At 44.7% G+C, this 14676-nt stretch overlaps 1 pseudogene; it reads right to left on the bottom strand.

The window, feature by feature from the left end:
- Window positions 1–5503: 5503 nt before the first annotated feature.
- LOC138747991 (ferritin heavy chain pseudogene) lies at window positions 5504–6278 on the bottom strand (annotated as a pseudogene).
- Window positions 6279–14676: the final 8398 nt, after the last annotated feature.

Below are 14676 nucleotides of genomic sequence, written 5' to 3'. Positions count from 1 at the left end.
CTTAAGGTGGGATGTGAGTGGAAAGAAAACATTTGAAGACCACTGTTTTAATCGTCTCTCCTTGACGCGTTATGTGCACGGTTTCACAACTCCAAAGGAAATGGGCCAATGACCATTTTCTCAAGCAAAATATTTCAGTAACAATCGGGTCCAGAGCAGCGACTCTCAACCTTTTTCTCTCCACTCACATCCCACCTTAAGTGATCCCTCTGCCATCGGTGCTCTGTGATTAGTAAGGGATCGCTTAAGGTGGGATGTGAGTGGAAAGAAAACATTTGAAGACCACTGTTTTAATCGTCTCTCCTTGACGCGTTATGTGCACGGTTTCCCAACTCCAAAGGAAATGGGCCAATGACCATTTTCTCAAGCAAAATATTTCAGTAACAATCGGGTCCAGAGCAGCGACTCTCAACCTTTTTCTCTCCACTCACATCCCACCTTAAGTGATCCCTCTGCCATCGGTGCTCTGTGATTAGTAAGGGATCGCTTAAGGTGGGATGTGAGTGGAAAGCTTTTGAAAACCACTGCTCTACGAGGTTACAAGAGAACCTACAGGATGCAGAAGAAGAGGGTGCATCCTGCAATTGCATTTGGAAAATATGGGGCACGTTTACTGCAAAGACTCAGACTTTGTAGCTAAAGGCTAATAGTTCTTACTTCAGCATAAAAGTATTGTAGGTATGTAAATGGCATTATTTCTGTTAGGACTTGAAGATGAAATATCGACTCCATGTGCACCTACCCTGCTTGGTCTTAATCGTGGAGCTTATTGAGATTCAGGACAATTGAACCAGAGGCAGTGAGAGGGCCCAGCCCATCCGCAAGACAGGCTGTACAATTCTTGTGCATGTTCTGCCTCCAGCTGTTTAATCTAACCTAGTTATTAACACATGACTTCATTTCTACTCAACTGCCACGCAATGTACTTCCAAACAAGTTAAAAGCTGTACATGGTGTGGTGGCCTTGTGAAATGGAGGAGGGCTTTTTTACGATGGGTTAACATAGGCACAGCGGATTTGGCTGGGCCTCTGATTAATGGTCGGTTCCCTTCAAGAATTCAAACAAGGATCCACCTCAGTTTAGGTGCAATGATTAATGATGTGAGTTTGAATGAGCAAATACTGAAATATGCAATTGGTTACCATGTTTGATAATCATTACTTTTCGAATGATTGTCTCCAGGTCAACTCCACTGTGACACTGAAAGATTTGCAGGGAATGCAATCTGTAGGGAATGCGGTTGGCGGGGAATGCAGTTTGCAAAGATAATACAGTAGAATCCCCATTATCCGGAATTCAATCAACCGGAAACCCAAACAACTGCCGAAAAAAAGGATTATAAATAAAAAATTAAAAATAAATAAAAATGTAAATAAAAGTTTAAAATTGTAAAATTAAATGTTCTCCAAAGCAACAAACAGACCCCTGGTGAAGATGGGAGCACACTCGGCCAGCGGAGTGCCGCCCACAGCAGCTGTTTGAACAAAGTTGTGTTTGAATAAAATGGCGGCGTCCAGAACGAAGCTGCTTGTCACTGGGGCGACTCTCCCCAAGTGTCTCCCTGACCCTGCCTGATTAGGCTTTATCAGTAAATGAGGGAGGAGGTTAATTATGATGGCAGCACGGATAGTGTGGCGGTTAGTGCAACGCTGTTACAGCACCAATGACCGAGGTTAAAATTTAAATTTTGTAAGTTACAGGAATTTCCTGATTAAAATAAATTTTAAATAATTAAATACAATACAAATTATTGTCTTTCAAACAGTTTTTTCTTAATGCAGGTGTATTAGTTAGGCATTGTGTCTCAGTCAACCGGAAAATTCACATATCCGGCATCCGTGATCCCCATAGGTGCCGGATAATGGTCTAAGCTAAACGCAATTTTGTATGCGGAGGTATTGTGATTATCATGGACGATTCTTCACCATTGCTGGGGAAAATTGTGGATACATTTCCAGATAAGAAAGGTTTCGTTCAGCAAGTGCGGATTAAAACCAAGAAATATTTATCATGCTCGCGATTCCTCTATGAGCCGTAGAATATTGAGCAAGCACTTAGCCGGGGTGCATATTACATCATAGTCACTATGGTAACACTACAAACAATAGTCTCTTAAAGAGGCAGGCACAAAATTAACTAAGAGTTTAAAAAAAACACAAGGTTTAAACCTTTACATTCCAGCCCATAATTATTATAATAGACATTAATGGCTAATATATGATAAATTACTATTACAGATACATGAAGTAAATATAATGAGTATAAAATTAGAAATCAAAACTTTCAGCTTCTTGTAAAAGACAGATTTTAGTAAGAGGTCTATTTAAGTAACCAGGCCTGCTTTTAATCTGCACTTGCCATATGAAATGGGAAAAGGGAAGGGATAGGCTTGTATTTACACAACCCCATTCATATGCTTGGGTTGTCCTGAACCACTCAATCAACTAATTACTTTTGATTGTTTAAAACCAACAACAACCTCACACTCAATGTCACCAAAACCAAACAGCTGATAATTGATTTCAGGAAGGGAAAACCAGAGGTGTACGATTCAGTGATCATTGGGGGAAATCGGAGGTGAAGAGGGCGAGCAAAGTTCTTGGGAGTCAATATCTCAGAGGATATTTCCTGGACCCGACACAACAATGGCATCGTGAAGCAATCATGTCAGCGCCTCTACTTCCTCAGGAGTTTACGTAGGTTTGGTGTGACACCTGAAACCCTGACACTGATGTGTAGCGGAAAGTCCGCTTCCTGCTACGGGGACGCCATTTCCCCTGAGTGTAAAGCCCTGCAATAAGGTAGCGAACACAGCCCAGTACATCACAAACAAAAACTTCCCCACCACCGAGAACGTCAATGGGGAACGCTGCCGTTGGAGCCCAGCAGCAATCATCAGGGATCCACCTCACCCAGCACACGCTCTGTTCACGTTGCTGCCATCAGGAAAGAGGTATCGGTGCCACAAGACTCGCACCCACCAGGTTCAGGAACAGTGGCTCCCCCTCCACCATCAGTCTCCTCAACGACAAACTCAATCAGGGACTCATTTAAGGACTCTTACTTTTGCACTGTATTGATTTTTTTTCTTTCAGTATTACACAGTTTACATTTATTTATTTGTTTACATGAGTATAGGTGTTTTGCACTACTTATACGTGGTAATTCTGTAACTGTATACAGACTTACAAGCACAGTATAACCAGTCACATTGATCTATTGATACTAGCAGACTTTAAACAACCTGTAGTTCCTTGTCTAACATGGGCACAGCTCTAATGCTACCTAACAGCTCTGATCCCTATGTAGTGCACACCTTACCAACGACTCCTCCAGTGTTGTCCGCAGATCGTGACCTGGAGTGAAGCAGGGTTTGCCTCAGGACCGAAGAGCAAAGCAAGAGAGCTACTCAACATGGTGGACTTTGTTGGACACAGTGAGCTTGGAGAGTCCGGCCCAGGTGGTCACTAGGTTATTAAAGGGGCCAATGGTCAGGTTTGTGCCAATGGGTGGGCAGGACCTCATCTCCAGACCGAATGGGAGAAAAGTTCATGAACACTGGTGAGGAGCACATAGAAAACAGTGGGGCAGGAAAAATTGTTGGATGGAAGTAGAGCTCATGTGACCGTCCACAATCCCAGAAGGGTTCCAGACAGAGCAGTCACATGACCCTCCACAATCCCCACTACCCCATGGAAGATGTAAAAGGAGTATTGCGCTGCAGTTGAGAATTACCACCAATCAAGTAAACAGTATTCTGAATTAGAACCGAGCAGCCTGTAAAACATTTCCCTCGGTCATGGGAAAAGTGATGCCTGCTTGTCTCTGCAGGCACTGCTTCCAGCATTTTGTTTCAAGTTCTGAAGTAAAAACAAATTCACTGGTTTTCACTCACAATATTTGAACAGTTGTTTAGCCAGGTAGATAATTGTGGATTAAATTTAATATTTAGCATACACGTACATATTCTGCCAGTCTTCCCTTGAAGGGCCCTGTGCCTACAGCCAAGACAAACACAGCTCATTCAAATATCACCATTGTAATTGATGACACCCAGATTGACAAAGAACTTGCAGCACATTTAAAGTTTTCCATCACTCAAGAACAGAAAGTGGAGAGTTGGCACACAGAGATATAGAAAGGACCTCATATTATCTGTAACTGATAGAAAAGTTGAGCCTGCTGGATCTAAACACCTCCCTCTGCAATTGGATTTGTGACTTCCTGTCACATTGCTCCCCCTCAATAGCAAACTTGGGACACCAAAATTGCACACAATGCTGCAGGTGTGGTCTCACCAGGGCCCTGTACAACTGCAGAAGGACCTCTTAGCTCTTATACTCAGTTCCCCTTGTTACGAAGGGCAACATGCCATTAGCTTTCTTCACTGCCTGCCATGTTTACTTTCAGTGACTGATGAACAAGGACACCTGGATCTCATTGCATTTCTTTTTCTCCTACCTTCTTGTTCTTGCCACCTCACAGTTATCCACATTAAACTGCATCTACCCACTCACCCAACCTGCTCAAGTCACCCTGCATTCTCATAACGTCCTCCTCACGTTGCCACCCAGCTTTGTGTCATCTGCAAATGTTACTTTTAATCCCTTCATCAAAATCATTAACGAATATTGTAAATAGCTGCGGTTCCAGCACTGAGCCTTGCGGCACCCCCACTAGTCACTGCCTGCCATTCCGAAAGGGAGGGGTTTGAAGAAATACACAGACAGCGGATGTTGGTGACTCGAGCCAAGGGAACCCTCTCAGGCTGTGGGCTGCTGGCGGCAGCTGTCGAGGGAGTCACACTGGACCGTGTGCTGCAGGAGACCGGCTGAAGGGGTACCAGGTATGGGAGCCAGGATGCAAGAGGGCGCCAAGGGGATTCCTGATCATGTTGGAGGTTCAGATCTGGAGCTCGGGCTGCCAATGGTTTGGATTGGACTGTGTGTGGCTGCTGGGGCAGCGGTGGGGGCTGAACACGAATCCATGGACACTCAGGGATTCTGAGTGTCTCCCTTTTGGTTCTCTTTCACTGACTGACTGTCCGAGGCGCTTCAGGGAACTTCTACCGATGTTGAATCTGTCTGCCTTACGGCAGGCAAAAGCAATTCAGTGCAATATTGTACTATTTTTATTACATGACAATAAAGGAATCTTGGTGTAGCTTGGAGTAGTGTAAGTAGAGGGAGAGAAATGGGAGGAAAAACAAACAAATGATGGTGGAAATGTGAGATCTGAAACACTGCTGTTGCATGGAGTGAAAGACTCTTCTGGAAATGCTCACAAATCAGGAGGGATCTGCACCGAGAGATAAACAGAAATACTGTTAATGATAACTTACATCAGAATCAAGGAGTTCTGACACATAAAGGCCAGTTAACTGGGATATAGAACTATGGTTTTTTTTTTTGGTTTTTTTTTGGCAACTTTTATTTAGCAACAGATCCTCAGTTGTGCCAGTTTACATGTTTTTCCTTATTTTAATAGGAACCAGGTACAAAGTTTGTTTCACATTTGATTTACTTCTTCCACTTAATTCACAAACAAGTCAACACCATTTAAAATTGACGTCACCAAAACAGATTCACAATTGGGGAAAAGATCATCTAGAGAAAAGCATCGGCGTGATGAAAATGGAATGGTTGGCACACTGATTTCCTGAGGTGTGCTGTCCTAGCTGCTCTCTCCTAGTGTATGCTTGTCAAACAGATACTCGGCCATGCCAGACTGAGGAGCGCCCATGCGGGTCAGATTGGTGATCATGTCTCCAAGCTTCTTTATGGCCTCGACCTGCTCATGCAGGTAGTGAGTCTCCAGGAAGTCACACATATGAGGGTCATTCTTGTCAGAAGCAAGTTTGTGGAGATCCAGGAGAGACTGGTTGACGGTCTTTTCCAGGTGCAGGGCGCACTGCAAGGCTTCAAGACCATTGCCCCACTTGTCCCGGTCAGGTTTCGAAACGTCCTGGAGAATCACACGTCCCCCACGCTGGTTCTGAAACTTGATCAGTTTCTCCATGTGCTCCCGCTCCTCGTGGGACTGATCCAAGAAGAACTTGGCGAAGTTCTTCAATGCCACATCATCCCGATCAAAGTAAGCCGACATAGATAGGTAGACGTAGGAAGCATAAAGCTCCATGTTGATCTGCCGGTTGACGCTGGCTTCGCAATCCAGGTGGTAATTCTGGCGCACTTGGGAAGTCATCTCTTCTGCACTGGCTCCAACACAAAACAGTTGCTCAAATCAAAAAAGAGATGAAAGTATTTCTTGAAGGCGAGGTTTGAAAGGGGGGGGGGGGGGATCTATTCCGTTCAAACACTGTTGAAGCAAGAATACAACCCGGGTTCTGGATATAGAACTATGGTGATACACCACTAGCCTACTGCGGGAGGTGGGGGGGAGGGGAGCGGCCGGTCGACCTGTGTATCTGCAGGAATATCATCGGAGGACAGACCACACCTGTCCGACTGTCAATCAGCCGAACTGAATGGATCAAGCCCCACCCAGTCAGCTGCCAATCATCCGCCGGGATATTAGCCACTTCCGGCCCCTTGAGGTCAGTCACACGGAGTTGCAGCTAACTACAGCAGAAGACTTTAAGTAGAATAAAGCCTGTTATTCAGTCTTTCGAATCTTGTGTCTGCTTACTGTTACCACAGGGCATCACAATAACATAACAGAACAGTACAGGACCTTTGGCCCATGATGTTTGCCGACCTAGCTAACCCTCTTAACCTCATAACTCTCTATTTTTCTTTCATCTATGTGTCTGTCTAACAGACTCTTTAATGTCCCTATTGTTCCAGCCTGCACCTCCACAACTGGCAAAACAATCCAGGCACCCACAACTCTGCATTTAAAAAAAAACTTAGCCTTAATGTCTCCCCTGAACTTTGCACCTCTGACAGTTGCAATGAAGAAGTACTTCACGAGGAAGGGGGCCTCTGAATGGTGGGGAGATGCAGGATTTGCATCCCCTGCAAGTTGCGCTGGTGACGTGTCTGTGATAGGACAGATCTATCACCAATGTATATAGTGTATATAGTTACAGTATCTAGACTGTGCTTACAGCGATTGGCTGAGAGCTAAGCCACGCCTATTGTCTGGGCCTTAAAGGGTTGTGTCCTTAGCCAGGTCGGATCATTCCGGACTGGTCGGCCACCTGTGAAGAGCTCCTGTCTTTTGCTAATAAAAGCCTTGGTTTGGATCAACAAGTCTTTGATTCTTTCGATGAACTCTACAGTGTCATAAGGAGGGAAATAACTGCCTGAGCATCTACAATGTTTTATTTGAGACTTCTACCATCTGCAGTTTTTTTTTTGCCTGTGGAGAGATTTCAGTGCAGGAAATTTTAAAAAGGCAGTGATGGTAGATTATGGGCTGGTGGTGGTTGGGGTGGAGGGGTAGTTGATGGAATGTGAGGATTGATGCAGGATTGGAATAAATGGGTGGTTAATGGTTTGCACAGATGGTGGGCTGAAGGGCTTGTTCCTGTGCTCTCTCTCTGTGTGACTGATTGCAAGGAGTACCAACACTCTTATGAGAGTCATCCTGTTCCAATGAACTGATTGAAGGAAGGGGTAAAACTGTGGTTCAATGAGAAAACACACAAATACTGGAGAAACTCAGCAGGTCAAACAGTGCCTTTATGTAGCAAAGGTGATGATACATCACCAATGTTTCGGGCCTGAGCCCTTCATCAAGGTGTGGGGGAACATGAGAGATGTCCAAACCAAAGAGGGAAGGGGGGAGTGGTGAGACTGCAGGAGGGGTGGGGGCAGAGTCTAGGCTAGGTGGAGAGAGGAAGTAGGAACTGGAATGACTAGTTAAAGGGGGGAGAAGGGAGAAAGGGATTGAAGATTTGTTTGGAATGGAAAAGGGATACAAAATAGTTATGAGGAAACAGAAAGCAGACACAAAACAAAGTCTGTTCAACAGGCTTTATGCAACATAAACTTCCACAGAGCTGGCTGTGAGAGTGCGCTTCCCCTTTCTTAACCTCGACATGCCTGTTCTACATTCACCAAGGTCCCAGTGAAGCAAAGCATTAATTTTGGACCTCCTGTGCCTCCGGGCAAACCTATCCCCCTTTATTCCCTAACTCGTCCTCCCCTCACCCTAGTCATCCTTCTGTTCTGTTATGTATGTATAGAACACCTTCGGGTTTCTTTAACCCTACTTGCCAAAGTTTTCTTGTCCCACCTTCTAGCTCTCCCAAGTCCTTTCTTGAGTTCCTCCTTGTCTACCATATAATTCTCATGAGCCCTTCCTGAACTTTGCTTCCTAAACCTTGCGTTTCCTTCTTTCTCCTGACTATCCGTCTCATCTCTTGTCAACCATGGATCCTTTACTCTACCATCTTTCTCATTTCAGTAAGATAAACCTACCCAAAACCCCACACAAGTGATCCCAAAACATCCTCCACATTTCTGCTGTGCACTTCTCTGAGACCCCCGGTTAGGGCAGCACAGTTGGTGTGATGGTTAGCACAACGCCTTTACAGCACCAGCGATCGGGTCCTGACTGGGCTGTCTGTAAGGAGTTTGTACATTCTCCCCGTGTCTGCACGGGTTTTCTCCGGGGGATCCAATTTCCTCCCACCCTCCAAAAGGTTCCGGGGAGCGGGGTGTAGGTTACTGGGAGTATTTTAACAAGAAATAGACAAGCATCTCATTAGTGAGGGCATCAAGGGATATGGGGAAAAGGTCAGAAATTGGAAATAGTGTAGAGTAGCTTAGTGTAGATTTACGGAACAGACTCGATGGGCCTAGTGGCCTGTTATTGTGCTGCATGTCTAAAAAAAATCTGTTCTCAATTTACTCTCCCACATTCCCATCTAATCTCGCCATCATTAGCCCTTCCCCAATCAAACACTTCCATTGCAAACCTGCACTCTATAAACTGTGCTCTTCAGTCGGCTGTCTGCAGTTCTGGAGATAACCTGCTGATCTTTCCACAGAAGAACCCTTCTGTACCAGGGATCATGTGACAAATAAACTTTTAAACTTGAAGTGGATTTCAGGCAATGGTCTTCCCCCACTTGGAGAGGTTGTTGGCCAAGGATTTCCACCAGGCATCTTATATTCCCTTTCCCTGCTTAACCTCCCAAATGCATGACTTCACACAAAGTAAATGTGCTGTGAGACATTTGGCAGCCTGAAGCTACCTTTCATGCACCATTAATGACAATTCCTTTCTTTGTTTCCTCGAGTAGAAATAATGACGTCGATTAACAATTACAAGTCAAGTCAATTTTATTTGCTGTTCATACCATGCTCGCACAGTAGGACAAGATGGCATTTCTCCAGGACCATGGATCATATTTACATAGACATGTTAGGAAAACAGTTAACACATTAAAATATTAAAGTATTAAGATGTATAAACTGAAAGTCCATGGCGCACTATTCACATCTGTACTGGGAGTTCAGGAGTCTGATGGCTTGGGGGGAAAAAGCTGTTTCCCACTCTGGACATCAGGGCCTGAGAGGTTCAGTACCTCCTGCCAGATGGCAGAAGGGAGAACAGTTTACGTGCAGGATGTGTGGAGTCTTTCACAATGTTTATTGCATCGAGTGTAGTAGATGTCCTTCATGCTAAGAAGAGGCTCCCTAGTGATCTTGTCCGCTGACTTCACTCTCCTCCGCAGGGTTTTGCAGTCCAAGGAGGTACAGCTTCCAAACAGGTGGTGATACAGTTGCACAGGATGCTGTTGTGAGGATGGAGGGTGGGAGATGGACTCTCCTCAGCCTTCACAGGAAGTAGAGGTGCTGCTGGTCTTCCTTGGCTATGGAGCTAGTGTTAAGGGACCAGGTGAGGTTCTCCAACAGGTGCATTCCGAGGAATTGATACTCTTGACAACCTCAATGGTAGAGCTGTCAATGGTGTAAGGTAAAACATCATGAGATGGGAATGTGTAAGGAGTTACCCTGTGCGGGGCTGTAACAAGATGTGAATGCATCCTTGTACTTACAAGATAAGAGAGACATTGATGGATTGAGAGGCAGGAAGCTAGCAGGGAAAGGATAGCAACAGTTTTAGTCATTGGACAAGTAATGATATGATGATGTTCTAAGCATGTATCCAAGGGTATAAAAAATCACCATTTTGCTGATAACGGCAGAATGCATTCTCCGACTAACATGGTTAGTTGCAAGTGTTACAATCCGGTAATAAAGAACAAAGAACCCTGATTTCGACTCAGTCTGGTGTTTGTCTCACTCATTCATGAACAAAGCAGACCTAACAATGGTCAAGGGAGTGTGGTCTTCCCAGGCCCTCCTGAAGTCGACAACCATCTCTTTCGTTTTTGGGCTCTGCATCAGTTTGTTAGTGCCTTCACTTCATCTCTGTATGCCATCTCCTCGTTCTTACTGATAAGGTCCACCACTGTTGTGTCATCAGTGAACTTGATGAGATTAGAGCTACAGAAATTGCCCAATGAACATAAAGTTATCACCAAGGGTAATCACTTACAAGCATTCAGTTATAAGATGCTGGTGAATGAGTCTTTAAACAACAGGAAAAAGTGAGATCAGGTCCAGCGTGGTCAGAAACAAATTCTTCATTCGAACTGTGAACAACCAGATGGCAGAAGAACAGGATGAGCATGACTCCAGCAAGTTTTCAGCCAGGAAGGGATTTGTTTCACTGTGGACACTGTGGCCCAGCTTGACTCAATTAAGGTTGTCAGAACCTAGACAGTAATTTATTGTTCTGTGAAGGAATGGCTGAATCTGACGTCAATTCAGAATGTGAACTGACGATACGTAGGAGACAGAACAGCACAGCACAGGCCCTTCAGCCCACGAGTCTGTGCCGAACAGGATGCCCAAATTAAAGCAAATTCCCACTGCTTGTCCATATCCCTCCACCCCCTGTATATTCACGTTTATCTAGAAGCCTAAGCGTTGCTATTTGGTTGGCACAGTCGGCCTAGCGGTTAGTGCAATGCCTTTACAGCGCCAGGGTTCAAATCCCGCGCTGTCTGTAAGGAGTTTGTATATTTGACATGGGTTTTCTTTCTGGGTGCTCCAGTTTATTCCCACCCTTCAAACCTTACTGGGGGTGGAGGTGAAATGGGTGGCACGGACTCGTAGGGCTGAATTGGCCTGTTACAGTGCTGTATGTCTACATTTTAAAAATTAAAATTTACTCTTGGTAGCCTGTTCCAGGCACCCACCATCTTGTAAAAAAACTTGCCCAACTTAGCTCCCCTCAATTTCGTCCACACTATTTTAAACGTGTCCTTTAGGATGAAGCATTTTTAAGAGGGGGCTCTGCAGCACCTGGTGTTCCTAGGTGATCTGATCCCAGAAGTTAAGCAGGCTCAGGACTGGTCAGTACTTGGAGGGGAGACCGCCTGGGAACACCAGGTGCTGTAGGTTTCTGTTAAAGGTTGGTTTCTGTTAAAGCTATGTGGCACCTACACCTCTTTCCTGATGGCAGCAACGAGAACAGAGCGGGTGCTGGGTGGTGTGGGTCTTTGATGATCGTTGCTGCTCTCTGACTGCAGGGTTCCTTGTACATGTACTCAATAGCCAGTGTTATCCTGCGTGGTCGGTGTCCACTACCTTTTGGAGGGCTTTACACTCAAGGGGGTTGGTGTTCCCATATCAGACCGCAATGCAGCTGGTTAACCGTAAGGGAGAAATTAGGCCCCAGTGAGGAACGAGGTCACACCCCTGGTTTACTATCGAAGCCTATGTGAGGGGCTCTGGACAAAGTGGCGACTCTTTGACTGCCTTACGGTTGACAAAAGTTAAAGAATTTCATGCATGTTACATTCTAAATGTAGTATTATGGAACCTTTACCTTTTCACTGTCCACCTCATAATTTTTATAAAAGTCAGGGCTGCCCAGGTTTATCCATCCTCTCCCCCTACCCACAGGGGAGTAGCAGGTTCTAATGTTAGGGGTGCGAGGACATTAAAAAGGCACCTCAACACATACCATCCAGATGGCGAGTCAGTGGTTGAATGGTGGGCTACACTGATTTTTCAGTGGCATTGGATCTGGGGGCGGAGGCACTTTTGAAAGATGTGAAGATACCCCTTCTAGCTATGCCACTGCCCATAGCCCATTCCCTCTAATCCAGGCAACATCCTTGTAAACCTCTTCTGTACCCTTTCCAAAGTCAATCTCAATATATGCCTCAATAATAAACAATTCATTCAATTCTATCCAGGGGCTAGAATTGGAGTCGCACTTTGGGGAGAAGCGGATATCCATTTAAAGCAGAGAGGAGGATTATATTCGGAAGCACGCCAATCCCTTGGTCAGTTGACTGATGTTGGACAACCAAGGGATAATTGAGATGGGATTCAAGAGTGAGGTGGTAGAGAATTCATTGTGATTTTGAATAGCATGGCAGGATTGACAAACAGAAATATGTGCTTTCAATTTCTTGTACTCATGTTAGCTTGCAACAAGCTGAACAATACTTGGTCAGACAAGAGTTTACTCCTGCCATTGAAACACTGCTTCAAGGCACCCAACATCTTAAAGGAGCCTCATCACCACGGTCACAATCTTTTCTTGCTGATACCTTCAGGCAGAAGGTACACAACCCTGAAGTCCAGCATCAAGCACATTCCATGGAATGGCTCTGGTTGGGGCTGATATGTTACATTACATCTTTTGAATGTTTGAAATTTAGATATACAGCAGGGTAATGGGCCATTTTGGCACCCAGTACGCTTGAATAGTGGGAGAAAACCGGAGCCCTCAGGGAAAACCCATGCAGACACGGCGAAAATGTAAAAGCTCCTTACAGATGGCACGGGATTCGGACACACGTACTGCAATAGCATTGCACTAACCGCTACACCAACCGTATCGCAAATGCAACATGACTCAAGTCTATGGCACCGATTCCAATCAAGTGTTTCCCCAATAACTTTATCCTGGCCAATATAATGCTCAGAGAATTATTTTGTTACATCCAAACAGCTTATCAGTAATTTTTTTAAAATGTAGCTAAGTCTTGCTGTTTTATCACAAGGACCTTCCTACATTTCTTCAGTTTCAGTAAATGATGCACATTCAGTTCAACAGTACTGCATTGTGGTGGGTGCTTGATGGTTATGAAGTCCCTTGAGAGAGCCCGTTACAACTAACAAAGTGTGAAGCTTGCAAAGCAGGTCAGAAAACATCAATTGTGATAATTAATGACTGGGGATCGTTTATTTTATTTGCTCTGCTTCAATCCCCGATACAGACACTGGGACCAACAAAAACAGGAGCAGGGAAAGGCCAAACACAACCTGGAGGAACTCAATGGGTGAAGGAATAGGTCATTTGGTCAGCTGAGCAATGATGACCAGTCTAATCTTCAAGCTCACATTTTTCAGCCCAAACTCTCAGCCTCTTGTTCACAGCCCTGTTTCACATTCCTCTAGGGGAAGTTCCATTTTTAAGCGTCTTTGCTGAGACCACACCACCTAATTTTGGACCCCTTCACACCACCTCCACTGCTCCGCATCCTCTGCCCTGTTAATACCCCTCAGAATCTTCAGATCAGATTTATTGTCAGAGTACATACATGATATCACGCAACTCTGAAATTCATTTCTCCTGCAGCCAAGGCAGAATTACCAAAAAACTTAGTGCAAAAATTAACTGCACACAGCATGAACATGTAATCAAAAGAACTGGAAGCAGATAACAAATGCAAAAAAACTGACTGTGCAATACAGGGAGAGCAAAGAAAATCAATTACATGCACAAGTCAGAGTCCTTAAATGAATCCCTAATTGGGTTTGTCGTTGAGGAGTCCGATGTTGGAAGGGCAGCAGCTGTTCCTGAACCTGGTGGTGCGAGTCATGTGGCACCTACACCTCTTTCCTGACGGCAACAGCGAGAACAGAGTGGGTGCTGGGTGGTGTGGGTCTTTGATGATCGTTGGTGCTCTCTGACTGCAGGGTTCCTTGTACATGTACTCAATAGCCGGTGTTATCCTGCGTGGTCGGTGTCCATTACCTTTTGGAGGGCTTTACACTCAAGGGGGTTGGTGTTCCCATATCAGACCACGATGCAGCTAGTTAGCACACTTTTCACCACATCTCCGTGAAAATCTGCCAGGGTTTGCACCTATACCTCTTTACTTATGGTAGCAGCATCTTGTATGTTTCAATGAGATTTCGCTTGAACTCCAGACCTTCAATCAACATCTTACATCTATGGAAACAATCCAATAAATTTTCACTGTACCGCTTCGAAGCAGATCCTTCTCAAAATAATGCTGTGCTCTTGGCCCCAAGTTACATCCATATTGTGTTACAAGTGTACACAAATCCAGAAGATGCACAGCAAAACCTATCTACATTTACACCCACCTCTCTTGCATAACGTCCAACACTCTGCATGTCTTCCTAATTAATACATGCTACTTTGTGCTTTGAAAAACAGCATGTTCAGATTGCTCTTAACAGCCATACAGTAAAACCCCTAGCATCCAGAATTCAAGCGACTGGCAAAAAAATAGAAACAAAATACAAGTATAAAATAATAGGTTAAAAAATACACATTTAAAATTGTAAAAGTAAATTTTCTCTGAAGTAACACTTGAGCCTTAGATGAAGATGGGAGAAAATATTCAGCCAGCGTGTGCCTTGGTCGGGCTTGCTCGTAGCAGCTGTCTGAATAAAGTTGTGTGAAACAGCACGATGAAGAGC

The sequence above is a fragment of the Narcine bancroftii genome, chromosome 13, assembly GCF_036971445.1.
Source record: "Narcine bancroftii isolate sNarBan1 chromosome 13, sNarBan1.hap1, whole genome shotgun sequence".
Taxonomy (NCBI): Eukaryota; Metazoa; Chordata; class Chondrichthyes; order Torpediniformes; family Narcinidae; genus Narcine; species Narcine bancroftii.
This window is presented reverse-complemented; position numbering and strand designations above follow the sequence as displayed.